Source organism: Monodelphis domestica, chromosome 1, assembly GCF_027887165.1.
Source record: "Monodelphis domestica isolate mMonDom1 chromosome 1, mMonDom1.pri, whole genome shotgun sequence".
Classification (NCBI taxonomy): Eukaryota; Metazoa; Chordata; class Mammalia; order Didelphimorphia; family Didelphidae; genus Monodelphis; species Monodelphis domestica.
In genome coordinates, this window is record NC_077227.1 from 377774005 (window position 1) to 377791694 (window position 17690).

A 17690-nucleotide genomic window follows, 5' to 3' on the forward strand; every position below is an offset into this window, starting at 1 on the left:
TGACCGGCTCTTTCACACCCCAAAGAAAAACAGCCACATCTGCAAAAACCCAGAGGTGTGAGGCGAGGGTGTGGGAAACAACCATGTGGAGACCCCCTGTTGGTCCCGGGTAGGAAGGATGGGTCTCTGAGCCTTGTGATCTTGCTGTGGCCAACCCTCTCCCCTGTCCACTCTCTCCTCCCCCCATACTTTGTTGGAACTTCATGAAGAGATGCGCCAACATTTAGGGCCCTTTGAAAGACTCTAGGGAAGGGATGGAACTCCTGGGACATTTTGTAGTTTGCTGGACACTGCTAGCTGAATCTCTGTCTACAAAAGGAGATGGCAAAGTAATCTTTTCCCAAGGCCAGCTACCCAGACTGTCTGTCCTTTTGCCAGAGGAGGGGGCTTAGGCAGAAAGAATCCTCTGAAGGAAAAGGGAATGGAGGAGGGCCACAGAGGCAGCTCTAGGAACAAATGGTTTGGTGCCTCAGTATCACCCCTGGGATAGGAGCCCAGAAGAGATGGTTAGGAGAGAGTGACCTAGCGCCCTCCAATGGACAGCTGCAGTTCCAGAAGACCAGAAGGGGTGTGCAAGGCCCAAACCCTGGGCATCCAGAGCCTGGGCTAGTTTTCCATTCCTGAATATCAATGAGGAAGGACAGGAATGTCTGCAGCCCAGCTGGCTGCCGTTCTGAGGAGGAGGGAAGCGGGAGATGGTGGGAGCCTGGTTGGGGCTGGGGCTGGGGTTGGGGTATGATCAAGGTACATAGTTCACAAGAATTTGGGCTAAGGTATAGTGGGCAACAGCAGCAGGGGACTAAAGGCAAATGGGGGGGGGGGGAGCTTGGTAAAGGAAGAGCTTCAGAGAAGGGAAGAACCATGTCTGTATACAAAACCTACTTATTACAGGTGCCCACCTGAGAGGAAGGGGATGGGGTCTGGCCCTTGTTGTCTCTATTTCAGGGGGAACAGAAAAAATTCAACTGAACTCAATTTCAACAGATATTAATTACCTACTTGTTAAATACATGCTAGGGGTTCCTAGGTGGTATGGAAAATAGTTCACTGGATGCAATCAGGAAGACTTGAGTTCAAATCCTGCCTCAGACATTTACTAGCTTTGCAATCCTGGACAAGTCACAACCTCTGTATACCTCAGTTTCCTCATCTGTAAAATTGGGATAATACTAGTACCTACTCAGAGTTGATGTGAGGATAACAATATAAAAAAAAAGGACAAAACAAACACCTTTATAACAATGCTAGCTTTCATTATTATTATTGTGTGCTAGGAATTGGCCCTGGGAAATACAAAGACAAAAATGAGTCGCTGCCTTCAAGAAACTTACATTCTGCTGGATAGATGCACAGATAAGTAAACATAAGGTATCCTGAACAAGGAAAGAGCAGTAGTGTTGGAGTAGGTGGAGATCCATCAAAGCTTCATATTTGGCATGGTTTTTGAGCAGGGAAATGATATGGTAAGACCTCCTGGAATTATATAGAGATAATTTCAGCAATTGAGTGGAGGATGGACTAGAAAAGGGAAACATTAGAAACTAGGAAGTGATTTTTAGTCTACAAAAGCAACTGGGTGGAGAAGTGATGAGGACTCAAGCTAGGCTGGGCCAGTGGGGAAAAAAGGGACACATGTTGTCATGGTAGGAGGGGTGAGACAAAAAACCTGAGGTTAGAAAAATTATCCCAACCAGTAGAGTGCAATGGCTATCCCAAGTCAGAAGGAGGGTTACTTTAGTTGCCACTGTGGTCTTCACTCTAAGAACCATAGATTTAGAGATAGAAGAGTTTTTTGGTGACCATCAAAAGTAGAATCCCCTCATTTTTACAGATGAGGAAACTGAGTCTGAGGTGAAATGATTTGCCATCAGTTACACAGCTAATAAGTATCTGATCCAGGATTTTAACTGAAGTCCTCTTGACTTCAAGTCTAGCACCCTCCCCCATCCCCACCCCCGCCCCTGGCCACCTTTGAAGAAGAGATCCTTCTTCAAGTATACATTGGACTAGAAGTTCTCCAAGGATCCTTCCAACTGAGAATTCTAGGGAGAGAGGATAGTAAATGATGATTATAAGGTTTAAAACCTGGGTTACCAGAAGGATGAGAAGTAATAGAGATGCTTAGAGGAATGGTGAGTTTTTATTTTTAATTGAAGGAGGGGGAAAGATAATGAGTACTGTCATCATAGACATGTTTCATTTGAGATTCTGGTAGGATATCCAAATGAAGATGCCAGTATCAGTTAAAAATATGGGAGTAAGGCTCAGGAAAAGATGTGAAGTCTGGGTATATAAATGTATATGTTACCTGTATAAAGATGCTAACCAAACCCACAAGGGCTTATGAAATCCTCAAGGGAGAAAATGTAGAAAGGGAAGAGACAAGAGACTTAGATTCAGGACAGAGACTTGAGTGACAGTTAAGCTAAGGGGGCAGGAGATGGTTGATGAATTTGCAAAGGGAACTGAGAAGTAAGCATATGCAAAGGAAGAGAGAACACTGTCTTTGAAAACAAGGGAGAACATGTTTAAAATATGGGTCCTTAACATGGGTTTATGGGTGTTGTTAAAGGGAAAAGGGGTTAATTATAAAAACCTTGGGCTGATTTATTCAGAAGAATTAGGGTAGCCAGGAATATAATTAATTCCAAGGAGATTTATTTATAATTTATTTACAAAATACAGAAAGAGTGAAGTTAGAAAATCAGAGAGAGAGAGAGGATGGGATAAAGATATCTAGCCTAACCACTAAGTATTTTTCTCTGACCCCTAGCTCAAAAACAGGCAGGGGAGTTTGTTCTTTAACTGGAGAGGCCTCTGCCCTTGTAGATGAGGACCTGGGGATACAGGGAGCAGGTCTCTCCTGAGGCTAGTCTCTTCAGAAAAGGAGTCAGGAAAGGAGTCAGACCTTTTCACTCACCATGTGTCAGTCAAAAAGGAGAGATTTAAGAACAGTCACACCAAGTTCAAGGTCTCAGGTCCCATAAGCAGATTCTTCACCAGCCTCCAACTTGAACTCAGAACTCCAGCAGAAGACCAACTGAATATAGGAAGTTGTAACTTCCTTTTAAAGATCCTTTCTTTTGCATCACTTCCTTTGACTTCCTCCACTTTACATCTACCAGTTCTGGCTAAAGCTTTGCTTAGGACTGCCCAGAGGGAAGTCAGTTTGATTCTGATTCGTCACCCACTATTGCACCCATGGGACACAGACGCTCCCACTTAATGATTAAGTGGGATGTTTACACTTTTGGTGATTAAATCTAAAAATGGGCAGGGAGTTAATTTAATTTTTACAATCAGGGGAGAGTTAATTTCATTTTCACAATCATGGGAGAGTTAAATTTAATCTTTACAGTATATTTAAGAGGATCTGTGAACTTGGATAGGAAAAAAATCACATTTTAATTTAATTAACCTCTTACTGAAATTTAGCATTTCTTTCAATTACTTAAAAATATGATTCTGTGGCACTTCCAGGTCAAGATGGCTCCAGAGTAAAAGCAGGGCTCTACCTCTCCTCTCCACCAATCAAGACAGAGTGCCTCACAATGACAAAACCCAAATCAAATGAGTGAAGGAATTCCATGGTAGGACACAGCACAGAAGGTAGGCAAAGTTAAGGCATTTCCATTCTAAAAAGGGGGAAATTTCCTCCATTGTGAATCTTAAAAACTACTCAGACTGTACCTTAGAAGATTTGGTCTAGCTATTCTCTTATTGTAACAATGAAGATACTTGGTCTAACAAGAATCAAGAATGTATTGGGAACTTTTAAAATTACTCCACCCTACTCAGAAAGTGCCTTAGGGGAAGATAAAGTTGTAAACTCCTGATTGAACAATGAAAGTCCCTAACTCATACCTTATAGTAAAGCTAGAACATTAAGCTAGGTCTATTTTTAGGTCTAATACAAAAAGGTGTTAAGTATCTGTAAAGGTTAAATTAATCACAAAAAGGTCAAGTAACTTACAAAAGGCAAGCTTAACAAAACAGTGTGAAGTACTCAGAAGATATAATCTAACCAGAGAAGGTGAGAACCAAAGAAGATGAGAACTAAGAATGGGCAGTCCTGGAAAAAAATGTCTACTGTGATTGGTAGAGGTGAAAATTTAGGGGAGGTGAAATAAGAGAAAATTCTCTTTAAAAGGAGGTCAGTTGAATTGAGGAAAAAAAGCTTAACTCAGTTCAGGAGACTCAGTGGAAGACTGAGGCTTGCTTGGATACGGTCTTATGATGAGTAATAAGACTGACTCGCTCTTCCTTAGGCTCAGGGAGGCCACTTTGGCCTAGGCCTTTAACTACTGCTTGGCTCAGCCTGAGCCAGAGTAGTTTAAATTAATTCTCTCTCTCTTTCTCTCTCTCCTTTCCTTAATTCCTTCTTTCTTTATTAATTAAAATCTCCATAAATCCCAGCTGACTTGGGTATTTCCTTATTTGGGAATTTCCCATGGCAACCATTTATTTAGATTTTAAGTCAAAACACTAAAATTATCTCATTATCAAACCAGTAAGGGGCAAGCTCATCATCCCTCCTCACCGACCTTTCCAGAGTCCAAGTGAGCATGGGACAAACTTCTAAGTTCTAGAAGGGAGGCTGGCTGAGATCAACATAGACTTACCTCTAAGAGAAACTAGACTCAGAACACTGGGAGGCTGAGGTAACACGGAGATAAGGTGCAATGGAGCTTGGGGAGAGGGAGCAGCTCACAGCAAAATGCTACAGAAAACCATAAAAATCCCTCGGATTAAGACCTCTTCAGTGCTCAATACAGAGACCTTTCTAGACCCCACCCTCAGACCTCTTACCAGGCAATCTTTAAGTTCTTAGGGGCTGGACCTTCTCATAAGTATAGCAATTCTAGGAACCCCAGGAGTTGGAGGAAACATGGAGATAGGGCATGGAGCTTGGGCAGAGAGGGGAGGATCAAAGCAAAATGCCACCACAGTGTGAATTTCAAAACTATTCTACCCTAATCAGAGCATTCTTTAGAAGATCTGATTTAGCTATTTCCTGATCAATAACAATAGAGATACTTGGGATAACAGAATCAGGTCTTGGAAACTACATTTCTCCTCCCTTCTTAGTTTAACAAGATTAGGAAGGTCTGTATCAAAACTCAAGATTTAATTATCTGAGAAAATGGCCTTCAACAGACATGTACAAAAAAAGGACAGCCCAGAGGGCTGTCCTAAGTCAAGTTTGAGCCACCATTGGCACATGTGAGACACAGGAAGTGAAGTAGAGAACAGCCTCTGGAGTTCTCGTGACTTCCTATGGAGAGGGCTAGAGTACAGTTCTATCCTGGAGATCGAGCTTGGAGGAGCCCTGCAGACACAGCTTCTCTTCAGATCAGTCACGTGAGTGATAAGGACTGACTCCCTTCTCTGCCTTGGCTCTCCAAGGCCTTAACACCCGCTTTGGCTCAGCCTGAGCCAGAGTGGTTCTGAGTTAAATTCCTTTCTTTCTCTCCCTCTTTCCTTTTTTCTCCCTCTTTCCTTTTCTCCCTATTTCTTTCTCTCCCTCTCTCTCTCTCCCTCTAATATTTTCTCCCTCCTGTTGTAATTAAATCACCCTAAAAATTTGGCAGCTGACTTGGGTATTTTATTATTTGGGATTTCCCTTGGTGACCATTTAAATTTAGATTTTTTCAGTCTCAACCATAATTTCATCCTTTATAACAGAGACCCAAAAATAGCCTCTGTGAAAAAACCCCCTCCAGTGCTCAATACAGAGACTTGCCTACAATCCACACTGAGAACTCTGCAAGGCAATCTTTAAATTCATAGGGACTGGACCTGCTGCTAAGAGCAGCTGGACACTGCTGAGGACTGGGAAAAAATATAATCAGGGCAAAAACCTCTTCAGAACCCAATACAAAGATAACCCACATTCCTCACTTAGAGGAACAAGACAATGGCCACCAACTCCCAGGAACTAAAATCCACAAACACCCAAAAAACCAAGAAGAAAACTTTGACCGTTGATAATTTTTATGCAGAAAAACTCAGACTAAAGAAGAGATAGCAGAAGATGACAAACAATTTAAACACACCCAAACCTTAAAAAATGGAAATTGGTCAAAAGTTCTTGAAGACTTTAAATCCAAGATTGTCAGAAAAATGGAAGAGATGTGGCAAGAAAAGTGGGAAATAGTCCAAAAAGAAAATAAGTTTAAAAGACAGGATCTCCCACTTGGAAATTGAAGCCCAGAAATCAAATGAAATAATAAGCAAATTGAAGACCAGAAATGACCTTCTGAAAATCATGAAAAGCAGGATAGATCAGACCAAAAAGGGAAATCAAAAGATCTTAGCTGAAAACCAGTCATTAAAAACTAGAATTGGGCAAGTAGAAGCCAGTGATCTCACAAGACAGCACGAATTAATAAAGCAAAGCCAAAAAAAAATGACAGATTAGAAGGCAACACAAAATATCTCATTGAGAGGGTGGTTGACCTTGAAAACAGATCTCGGAGAGACAATTTGAGAATCATAGGCCAACCTGGAAACCTGGAAACAAACAGAAACTTTGACACCATACACAAGAAATGATTATAATGAAGTTCTGCAAACAAGAGAGCAAAATAGACATTGAAAAAGTCCATAGACCACCTACTCTAAATCCTCAAAAGACAACCCCAAGGAATGTAAGTGCCAAATTCAAGAGCTTCCAAGCTAAGGAGAAAATATTACAAAAAGCCAGAAAGAAACAATTCCGATATCAAGGAACACCAATCACGATTACATAGGATCTGGCAGCCTGCACACTAAAAGACCGCAAGGCTTGAAATACAACATTCAGAAAGGCAAGAGAAATGGGTCTACAACCAAGGATCATCTACCCATCAAAATTGACTATATACTTCCAGGGGAAAGTATGGGTATTTAACAAAATAGAAGACTTCCATATATTTGTAAAGAAAAGACCAGAGCTAAACAGAAAATTTGACACTGAAATACAAAAACCAAGAGAAACATAAAAAGGCAAATAGGAAAGAGGGAGCTCTTATTTTTTTGTTCTTTAAGGCCCTCAAAAAGGCCAAATTGGTTGCATTCTTATATGGAAAAATGTTATTTGTAAATTCAAAAATTGTATTTACTATTATAGTAGTTAGAAGAATCCATAGGTAGAGATTGGGCCCCTAAGTGGTTTAAAATCACACACACACACATACATATATATGAAGAAGAAAGGGTGTGTGTGTGAGAAAATGGTACCAAGAGAAACTTGAAGGAATAAGAAAATTAGGATAATCTATACTACACAAAAGGGCACACAGGAGTGGGAGGGGAAGAATACAACTATAAGAAGGAGAGGAAGAGAGTGCTAAAAGGTAATACTCAAACCTTATTCTCAGTGGAATCAATTCTGAGAGGAAAGAACATCTAGATCCATTGGGATATTGAACTCTATCTTACCATATAGGGAAGTTGAGAGGGGAAAACCAGAGGGGAGGAGTGGGGATGGGAGTTAAAAAAAGGGGGAGGGAAAGAAAGGGGGAAAGGAATTTAATAGACTCTAAAAAAACAAAAGGGGAATAAAAAGGGAGGGGGTGGGAAGCAATACAAGGGGGGAGAGTGTGTGGAGTAGCTTAAAAAGACCCCAAAAGAAAATTAAGAGAGTAATGAGAAGGGAGGGGGAGAAAGAAAAGTAAAATAGGGGTGGGGATTAGGGGGACTGATTAAAAACAGAATACTAGTGTAGAAGGAAATAATGAAAGAGAAAAGGATAGGACAAGGAGAGAAAATAAAAATGACGGGTAATACACAGGTAGTAATCATAATTTTGAATGTGAATGGGATGAACTCACTCATAAAGAGGAAACAAATAGAAGAGTGAATTAGAAACCAAAATCCTACCATATGTTGTCTACAAGAAACACACAGGAGGAAAGTAGATACCCATAGGGTAAAAGTAAGTGGATGGAGCAAAATATATTAGGCATCAAATGAGAAAAAGAAGGCAGGAGTCGCAATCATGATATCTGACAAAGCCAAAGTAAAAATAGATCTAGTTTAAAGAGAAAAGGAAGGTAATTACAACCTGATAAAAGGCAGTATAGACCATGAGGAAATATCAGGACTCAACATGTATGCACCAAATGGCATAGCATCCAATTTTTAAAGGAGAAACTAGTGGAGCTCATGGATGTAATAGATAGAAAAACTATACTAGTGGGAGACCTGAACCTTCCTCTATCAGAACTAGATAAATCGAACCAAAAATAAATAAGAAAGAAGTAAGAGAAGTGAATGAAATCTTAGAAAATTTAGAGTTAGTAGATATGTGGAGAAAAATACATAGGGACAAAAAGGAATACACCTTCTTTTCAGCAGCACATGGTACATTCATCAATATTGACTATGTACTAGGGCATAAAACATTGCAAACAAGTGAGAAAGAGCAGAAATAATAAATGCAATCTTCTCAGATCACAATGCAATGAAAATAATAATTAGTAAGGGTACATGGAGAGGCAAATCAAAAATTAATTGGAAATTAAACAATACAATTCTCCAAAATCAGTTAGTTAAAGAACAAATAATAGAAACAAATAATTTTATTGAAGAAAATGATAATGATGAGACATCCTTTCAAAGTCTGTGGGATGCAGCTAAAGGAGTACTCAGGGGGAAATTTATATCCTTGAGTTCATATATTAATAAATTAGAGAGGGTAGAGGTCAATGAATTGGGCATGCAAATTAAAAAACTAGAAAGTGAACAAATTAAAAATCCCCAGATGGAAACTAAATTAGAGATCCTAAAAATTAAAGGAGAAATTAATAAAATTGAAAATCAAAGAACTATTGATTTAATAAACAAGACTAGAAGCTGGTACTTTGAAAAAACAAATAAAATAGACAAAGTACTGGTTGATCTAATAAAAAAGAGGAAAGAAGAAAACCAAATTGACATTATCCAAGATGAAAAGGGAGACCTCACCTTGAATGAAGACAAAATTAAGGCAATCATTAAAAACTATTTTGCCCAATTATATAGCAATAAATATGGCAATCTAGGTGATATGGATGAATATTTACAAAAATTTAAATTGCCTAGATTAACAGAGGAAGAAATAGACTACCTAAACAACCCCATATCAGAGAAAGAAATTGAACAAGACATTAAAGAACTCCCTAAGAAAAAATCCCCAGGGCCTGATGGATTCACAAATGAATTCTATCAAACATTCAAAGAACAAGTAATCCCAATATTATACAAACTATTTGATGTAATAAGAAAAGAAGGAGTTTTATGAAATTCCTTTTATGACACAAATATGGTACTCATTCCAAAGCTAGGCAGATCAAAATCAGAGAAAGAAAATTATAGACCAATCTCCTTAATGAACATATATTCAAAAATCTTAAATAGAATACTAGCAAAGACTCCAGCAAGTGATCACGAGGATTATTCATTATGACCAGGTGGGATTTATACCAGGAATGCAAGGATGGTTCAATATTAGGAAAATCATTTACATAATTGACCAAAGCAACAATCAAACCAACAAAAATCACATGATTATTTCAATACATGCAGAAAAAGCCTTTGACAAAATACAACACTCATTCCTATTGAAAACACTAGAAAACATAGAAATAGAAGGGCCTTTTCTAAAAACAATAAAGTATATATTTAAAACCATCATCAAGAAAAAAAATTAAAAAAACCCCATCAGCAAGCATCATATGCAATGGAGATCAATTAGAAGCCTTCCCAATAAGATCAGGAGTGAAACAAGAATGCCCATTATCACCTTTATTATTTAATATTATACTAGAAACACTAGCTGTAGCAATTAGAGAAGAAAAAGAAATTGAAGGTATTAAAATAGGCAATGAGGAGACCAAGCTTTTACACTTTGCAGATGATATGATGGTTTACTTAAAGAATCCTAGAGAATCAACTAAAAAGCTAGTCAAAATAATCAACAACTTTAGCAAAGTTGCAGGATACAAAATAAACCTACATTAATCATCAGCATTTCTATATACTTCCAACTCATCCCAGCAGCAAGAGTTAGAAAGAGAAATTCCCTTCAAAATCACCATAGACAGTATAAAATACTTGGGAATCTATCTGCCAAAGCAAACATTGGAACTATATGAACACAACTACAAAACACTTTCCACACATTAATTGCTCATGGGTAGGATGAGCTAACATAATAAAAATGACAATCCTTCCCAAACTAATTTACTTATTTGGTGCCATACCCATCAAACTACCAAAAAACTATTTTACAGAATTAGAAAAGCCAATAATAACAAAGTTTATTTGGAAGAACAAAATATCAAAAACATCAAGGAAATAATGAAAAAAATGCAAAGGAAGGTGGCCTAGCAGTACCACATCTTAAACTGTAGTATAAAGCAGTGATCATCAAAACCATATAGTACTGGCTAAGAGACAGAAGGGAGGATCCGTGGCATAGACTTGGGGTAAGTGACCTCAGTAAGACAGTCTATGATAAACCAAAAGATCCCAGATTTTGGGACAAAAACCCACTATTTGACAAAAACTGCTGGGAAAATTGGAAAACAGTATGGGAGAGACTGGGTTTGGATCAACATCTTACACCCTTTACCAATATAAACTCAGAATGGGTGAATGACTTGAACATAAAGAAGGAAACAATAAGTAAATTAGATGAACACAGAATAGTATACTTGTCAGATCTTTGGGAAAGGAAAGATTTTAAGACCTAGCAAGAGTTAGAGGAAAAATTACAAAATGTAAAATAAAAATTTTGATTACATTAAATTAAAAAGTTTTTATACAAACAAAACCAATGCAATCAAAATTAGAAGGGAAGCAACAAATTGGGAAACAATCTTTATACCAAAAATCTCTGACAAAGATCTAATCACTCAAATTTATAAGGAACTAAATCTATTGTAGAAAATAATCAAGCCATTCCCCAGTTGATAAATGGGCAAGGGAAATGAATATGAAATTTTCAGATAAAGAAATCAAAACTATTAATAAGCACATGAAAAAATGTTCTAAATCTCTTATAATCAGAGATATGCAAATCAAAACAACTCTGAGGTATCACCTCACACCTAGCAGATTGGCTAACATGACAGCAAAGGAAAGTAATGAATGTTGGAGGGGATTTGGCAAAATTGTGACATTAATGCATTGCTGGTGGAGTTGTGAATTGATCCAACCATTCTGGAAGGCAATTTGGAACTATGCACAAAGGGCGCTAAAAGACTGTCTGCCCTTTGAATCAGCTATAGCACTGCTGGGTTTGTACCCCAAAGAGATAATAAGGAAAAAGACTTGTATAAGAATATTCATAGCTGCGCTCTTTGTAGTGGCCAAAAATTGGAAAATGAGGGGATGCCCTCCAATTGGGGAATGGCTGAACAAATTGTGATATATGTTGGTGATGGAATACTATTGTGCTCAAAGGAATGATGAACTGGAGGAATTCCATGTGAACTGGAACGACCTCCAGGAATTGATGCAGAGTGAAAGGAGCAGAATCAGGAGAACATTATACACAGAGACTGATACACTGTGGTAAAATGAAATGTAATGGACTTCTCTACTAGTAGCAATGCAATGATCCAGAACTATTTGGAGGGACATATGAAAAAGAACACTATCCACATCCAGAGGAAGAACTGTGGGAGCAGAAACACAGAAGAAAAACAACTGCTTGATCACATGGGTCAGTGGAGCTATGACTGGGAAAGTAGACTCTAAATGATCACCCTAGTGCAAATATTAATAATAAAGAAATGGGTCTTGATTGATGGCACAAGTTAAACCCAGTGGAATTGTGTCAGATATGGGAGGGGGTAGGGGGAAGGGGAGGAAAGGAACATGAATCTTGTAACCATGGATAATTATTCTAAATCATTAAATTAAATAAAATTTAAAAAATATGATTCTATGAAGGGGTGTATAGGCTTCACAAGTCTGCTAAAGGGATCCATGATACACAAAATGTTAAGAACCCTTGATTTAAAATTTCAAAAGCCTACCTTGGTGGCACATTCCTGTACTCCTTGCAACTGGGGAGGCTGAGGCAGAGTTGGAAGGAACCTCAGAGATTATCTAGTCCAAATAGTATCTAAATCAGAATCTCCTTTTCAGTTGGCTTGAGAAGTCACCTAGCCTTTGCTAGAAGACCTCCACTGAGGACAATCCATAACATTGCACTTTGGGATTGCTCTAATTATTAGGAACTTTTTCCTTACCTCAATATTAAATTCATGGCACTATTGTTTGTCTTTATTTTTTGAAGAGGATCAATGGCATCACCAGGGTCATGTCTTGCATGGTGAACTGGGTTTAAGTGAAACAAAATTGGTCAAATTTGTCTGCTTCAGGGGGTGCTGGGTGGCTAAGTGGATTGAGAGGCCTAGAGAGAGGAGGTCCTAGGTTCAAATCTGGCCTCAGAAACTCCCCAGTTGTGTGACCCTGGACAAGTCACTTGACCCCCATTGCCTAGCCCTTACCACTCTTCTGCTTTGGAGCCAATACACAGCATTGACTCCAAGACGGAAGGTAAGGGTTTAAAAAATTTTTTTTTCTGCTTCATTCCCTTTTTAAAATTTAAAAATTTTTAAATGTTTTCCATGTTTACATATTAAATTTTCTTTCCCTCCCCTCTACCTTCCCTCCCCTCCAGGATCCAATAAGTACTTCCACTGGGCTATACAAATGTTATCACCTACCAATTTCCATATTATTCATTTTTACAATAGAGCAATCTTTTTATTTTTACTTTTTTGGACTTTTTAATTTTTTTTGAAAATGTTATTTAATTATTCAATTTAGAATATTTTTCCTTGTTTACAAGAGCCATGCTATTTCCCTCCCCTCCCCTCACCCCCTCCAGTAGCAAATGTACAACTCCCTTGGGTTTTACCTATGCCATTGATCAAGACTTATTTTCATATTATTGATATTTGCACTAGGGTGATTGTTTAGAGTCTCCATCCCCAATCATATGTCCATCAAACCATGTAATCAAGCAGTTGTTTTTCTTCTGCGTTTCTACTCCCACAGTTCTTTCTCTGAATGTGGATAGTGTTCTTTCTCATAAGACCCTCAGAATTGTCCTGGATCACTGCATTGCTATTAGTAGAGAAGTCCATTGCATTCGATTGTGGCACAGTGTATCAGTCTCTGTGTACAATGTTCTCCTGGTTCTGTAGAGCCATTGTTTAAAACCAAAATCCCAAATCATATATTCACATGAACAAATGATAAGTCATTTGTGCTTCATTCTCTTCTCAAGAATCATCAAAGTTCAGTGGCAGGCCAGAAGTCAGGACATGTGGTGATGGCCTGGGATGCAGTGGATGACTTAGGCATCTTTAATGTCCAACCAAGCTCTATACTCTCCTCAGTGTTTGCTTCAGCTGCCTTCATGGTCATTGGAATAAATTGTTCTCATCTGAAAGGTAGAAACCAAAGGGGGATGAGTAGGCCTGAAAAGAATTCGGCAAGCCCTCACACCAGAAGTGCTAGTCACTCCACGCACCCCTATGAACAAAACCCTATGGCTGTAACTATCTCCACAATGCTTTTTCTTCTCTCCTTTCTTTCTTACTCTTAATTCTATTTTTAAGGTTCAAGAAGAGCAAAGCTAAATTTTCCTCCATGTAACAACTCTTTAAATACTTGAAGACACTGATTATATGCCACCCAAGAATCCTTTCCAGACTAATCCTCCCAGTTCCTTCAACCTACCCTCATATTTGGCACAGCAGAGTCAAAACAGTTGCTTCTTTATACCTGACATCTAGGAAGCTCATTTGCTGGGACAGGAGTAGTGGTGGAGTGATGACGCTTTCAACAGACAGATGCTTTTGGAAAAGGAGGCTTCCCTGAACTCTCAAATATTACACCAGAGCCGGGAGGGATTTAGTCCAACACATTCATTTTAAAGGGAGGAAAGGACTTGTTCAAGATTACAGAGGCAAGCTCATTCACCACTTGTTAAAAATGAAACTAAACTAAGGTGGAGACAAACTGAACATAAACTTCAATAACTCATGCACAGGATGCTGAAAGGGGCCTTAGAGATGATCTTATCCTCTTCCCCACTTCCCACTGGCCCCTCCAAAGAATTGTGCCTGATGTCATGACTCCAGATAAACAACTGAACAGGGTGGGAGGTTGTCCAATTATTCTAGTTGCACCCTCCTCCTGAGCTCCATCCTTTACTCTATAGGAACAGTAAAGCTTCAAGAGAAAGATGAAGTCCCTGGGATGCGAGGGGAAATGTCTCCAGAAAAGCATGGTTCTCCACCAGGGGCTGAGGTTCTGTCTTCCTTTCTCTACCTTGCCCAGGTACTTTAGAGTCCCTTTTCCATGGACCAATATAGATCAATCCGACCAGCTTTATGGTATCTAAGCATGCTGTGTATACTGTTATCCAAGTCATTGATTAAATAACAGGTAGTTCTAGGTCAAGGATAAATACCTGTGACACAATCTTCCAGGTTGACATTGAACTATTCAAAAACAGTTTTCAATTAACAAGCATTTATTTTCCCTTTCTCTCATACCTTACCTCCTCAACTGGAAAAAGAAAAACAACACTTGTAACAAATGTGCATAGTTAAGCAAAACAAATTCCTAAATTGAACAGGTACAAAAATATATTTGTTATCAAACTTTTTTTTAAACCCTTACCTTCCTTCTTGGAGTCAATACTGTGTATTGGCTCCAAGGCAGAAGAGCAGTGAGGGCTAGGCAATGGGGGTTAAGAGACTTGCCCAGGGTCACACAGCTGGAAAGTGTCTGAGGCCAGATTTGAACCTAGGACCTCCCATCTCTAGGACTGGCTCTCAATCCACTGAGCTCCCCAGCTGCCCCCAGTTATCAAACTTTTAATGACCACTCTTTGGACCTAGTTACTTAACTAAGTCTAAATCCATGTACAATACCTTTACTATTGTGTGGCCTATGTTACACTATCATTTCCACAAGAATAATGTATCAAACTTGGAAAAATTCTTTGCTAAATTTAGATAAACAGTATCTTTAACATTCACATGATCCACCTGTCTAATAACTTGGTCAAAAAAAGAAAATAAGGATTAGTCAAGAGATGACGCATTATTGATGAAACCATTAGGGTTGTTTGTGATCAAAGATTTCTTTCATAAATATTCACTTTTTTAAAACATATTTTCAAATTTTGCCCAGGAAGGGGAAGAGAACAAGCAATTATACAAATTCATCTCATTTGAACTTCGAAAGGTGCTATTATTATTATTCCCATCTTACAGTTGGGGAAACTGAGGCAAGCAGAGATTAAATGACTTGCTCAAGGTCACACAGCTAGTAAGTGCCTATGGTCATAGCTGACCTGAGATTTTTCGGATTCTGGTTTCAGGAATCTATTCACTTCAAGGCAGGAAGCAAAGTCGAGTTTATTGGCTTTTCAATTTTAGACTTGTACCCTTTTCTTTTTTAAAATTTAGAAAACATATCCTCCAGTATTTTTTTTTAAACCCATACCTTCTGTCTTGGAATCAATAGTGTGTTTTGGTTCCAAGGCAGAAGAATGTTAAAGGCTAGGCAATGGGGGTTAAGTGGATTGCTCAGGGTCACACAACTAGGAAGTATCTAAGGCTAGATTTGAACCCAGGACCTCCCATCTCTGGGCCTGGCTCTCAATCCACTGAGCCACCCAGCTGCCCCCCCCTTCTCCAGTCTTATAGGATTTCTCTAGTTTTCCATGATTTTTTAAAGGTCACTGAAAATGACAATGGCAATTCTCACTTCCAACTCTAAAATTCCATCATCCAAATAGCTAGTACTCTGGTTATTTACTGAATTTTCTTCTTCTATCAGACATGCCAGTATAATTCACAAGACCTGCCCTCATGTATTCAAGGTTAGTTGGAGAAGTGAGACAAATACACTGGAAAAATGGACACACAAGACAAGTTGGTTTATGCCAAGTGGCGCATATATAGTAAAGGAGTGGAAAGTAGAGGTAGAAGATAGATATTAGAAGAATTTTAATGAGGGAGTGAGAGATCACTGGAGGGTAGAAATGTCAAGGGATTCAACCCAAAGGAGTTAGATCTTGGGTTGTTCCAGGAAGGATGGCATTCTGAGCAGAGGTATGGAGGCAGAAATTCAGATAAAATATTGGAGCTAGTGAGTAGGATCATACTCCTTAAAGCTGGAGTGGGTTATAATCCAAGCCCCTTTATTTTACAGATACTGCAGTTCACAGAGATTAAAGTGATTTGCCTAAATTCACACATTGTAAGTGTTAGAGTAAGAATTTGAACCCAGATCTTCTGATTACAAATCTATAGTTCTAATCTATCATACTGACTCTAGACTAGTGTAGCTGAGAAGGTTTTTTTTTTTTTTATAGGGCAGGGAAATCTGGAAAGGTATATTAGGGGTGGAGGCAGCTTGAGAACTCAGTGGAAAGAGTACTGGGAATACTGGAAGTACTGGAAGTACAGGAAGACCTGAGTTCAAATCAGACCTTAGATATTTACTAGTTGTCTGACCCTAAACAAGTCACTTAACCAGTTTCCTTTAATCTACTGGAGAAGGAAATGGCAGACCATTCCAGTGTCTTTGCCAAGAAAATTCCATGGACAGTATTACTATTGATGGGCGCTAGATTGAGTACTTTACCTTAAATCTCAACTCATTTCAAAGCATACAGCTGCCAAAATGATTTTCCTAAAGCACAGCTATGAGCATTTCTCTCTCTCTCTGTTTTCCTTTCCGCTCCCCTCCCCTTCTCTGTCTCTCTCTGTCTCCCTCTTTTCTCTCTTTCTCTCTACGTGCCCCCCCACCCCCAAATAAACTCTCATGGTTCCCTATCATCTCTGGTCTTTCCAAATCTCATTGAAAACATTCCTTCTACCAACAGAACACCACCTTCTCTGTACTTTAGAGACTGACAGAATAGCCTGGGTCACTGAGAACTTAGGAGACTTTGCTGGGGTTACAATATCAGTGACAGAACTTGGACCAGGACTTCCATACCTCAAGACCAGCTGCCTCTTCACTATGCCTCACTGACTCTTCTCAGGAGGATCAGATACAGAGTCCTCTGCTTGGCACTGGCATTTAAGACTTCACAAGCTTGGTTCTCCCTTCCTTTCTAGATTGATTACACATAACTTCCTTCCACACTTTCTTTGGTCCCATTAAACTTGTCTTCTTGCTGTTCATCACCCACAATTGTCCATTTCCCATCTTTGCATTGACTTTCTCCCATACCTGGAATGGTCTCCATCCTCACTGCTCCTTTTGCAATCCTGATTTCCTTTGAGTCTCAGCTTGGGTACCACCTTGTGTATGGGGCTGTTGCCTGCCAGATGCTTTTCTGATTGAGGCTACCTTGTTTCTATTTTGTATGTGTTTGTGTCACTGCATGGTGGCTTCCCCATTAGAATGTAATCTCCTTGAGGATGGGTAGGTTCAATTTCTGTCTCTGTGCTGTGTTCCAGCACTTAGCAATTCGTCCAGAAGTCAACCTTTGATTAAGCACGAGTAAGACTAGGCTGAGGAGTTTGGATTCTAAGATTCAGAGCTGGAAGGAGAATCACTATTTTTAGGATCATGGATTTCGAGTTGAAAGGAATTTCTGAAGTCATCTAGTTTAATCCTTCATTTTATAGATAAGGAAAGTGAAGGACTAGGATAGTTAAGTGCATTGACTAAGA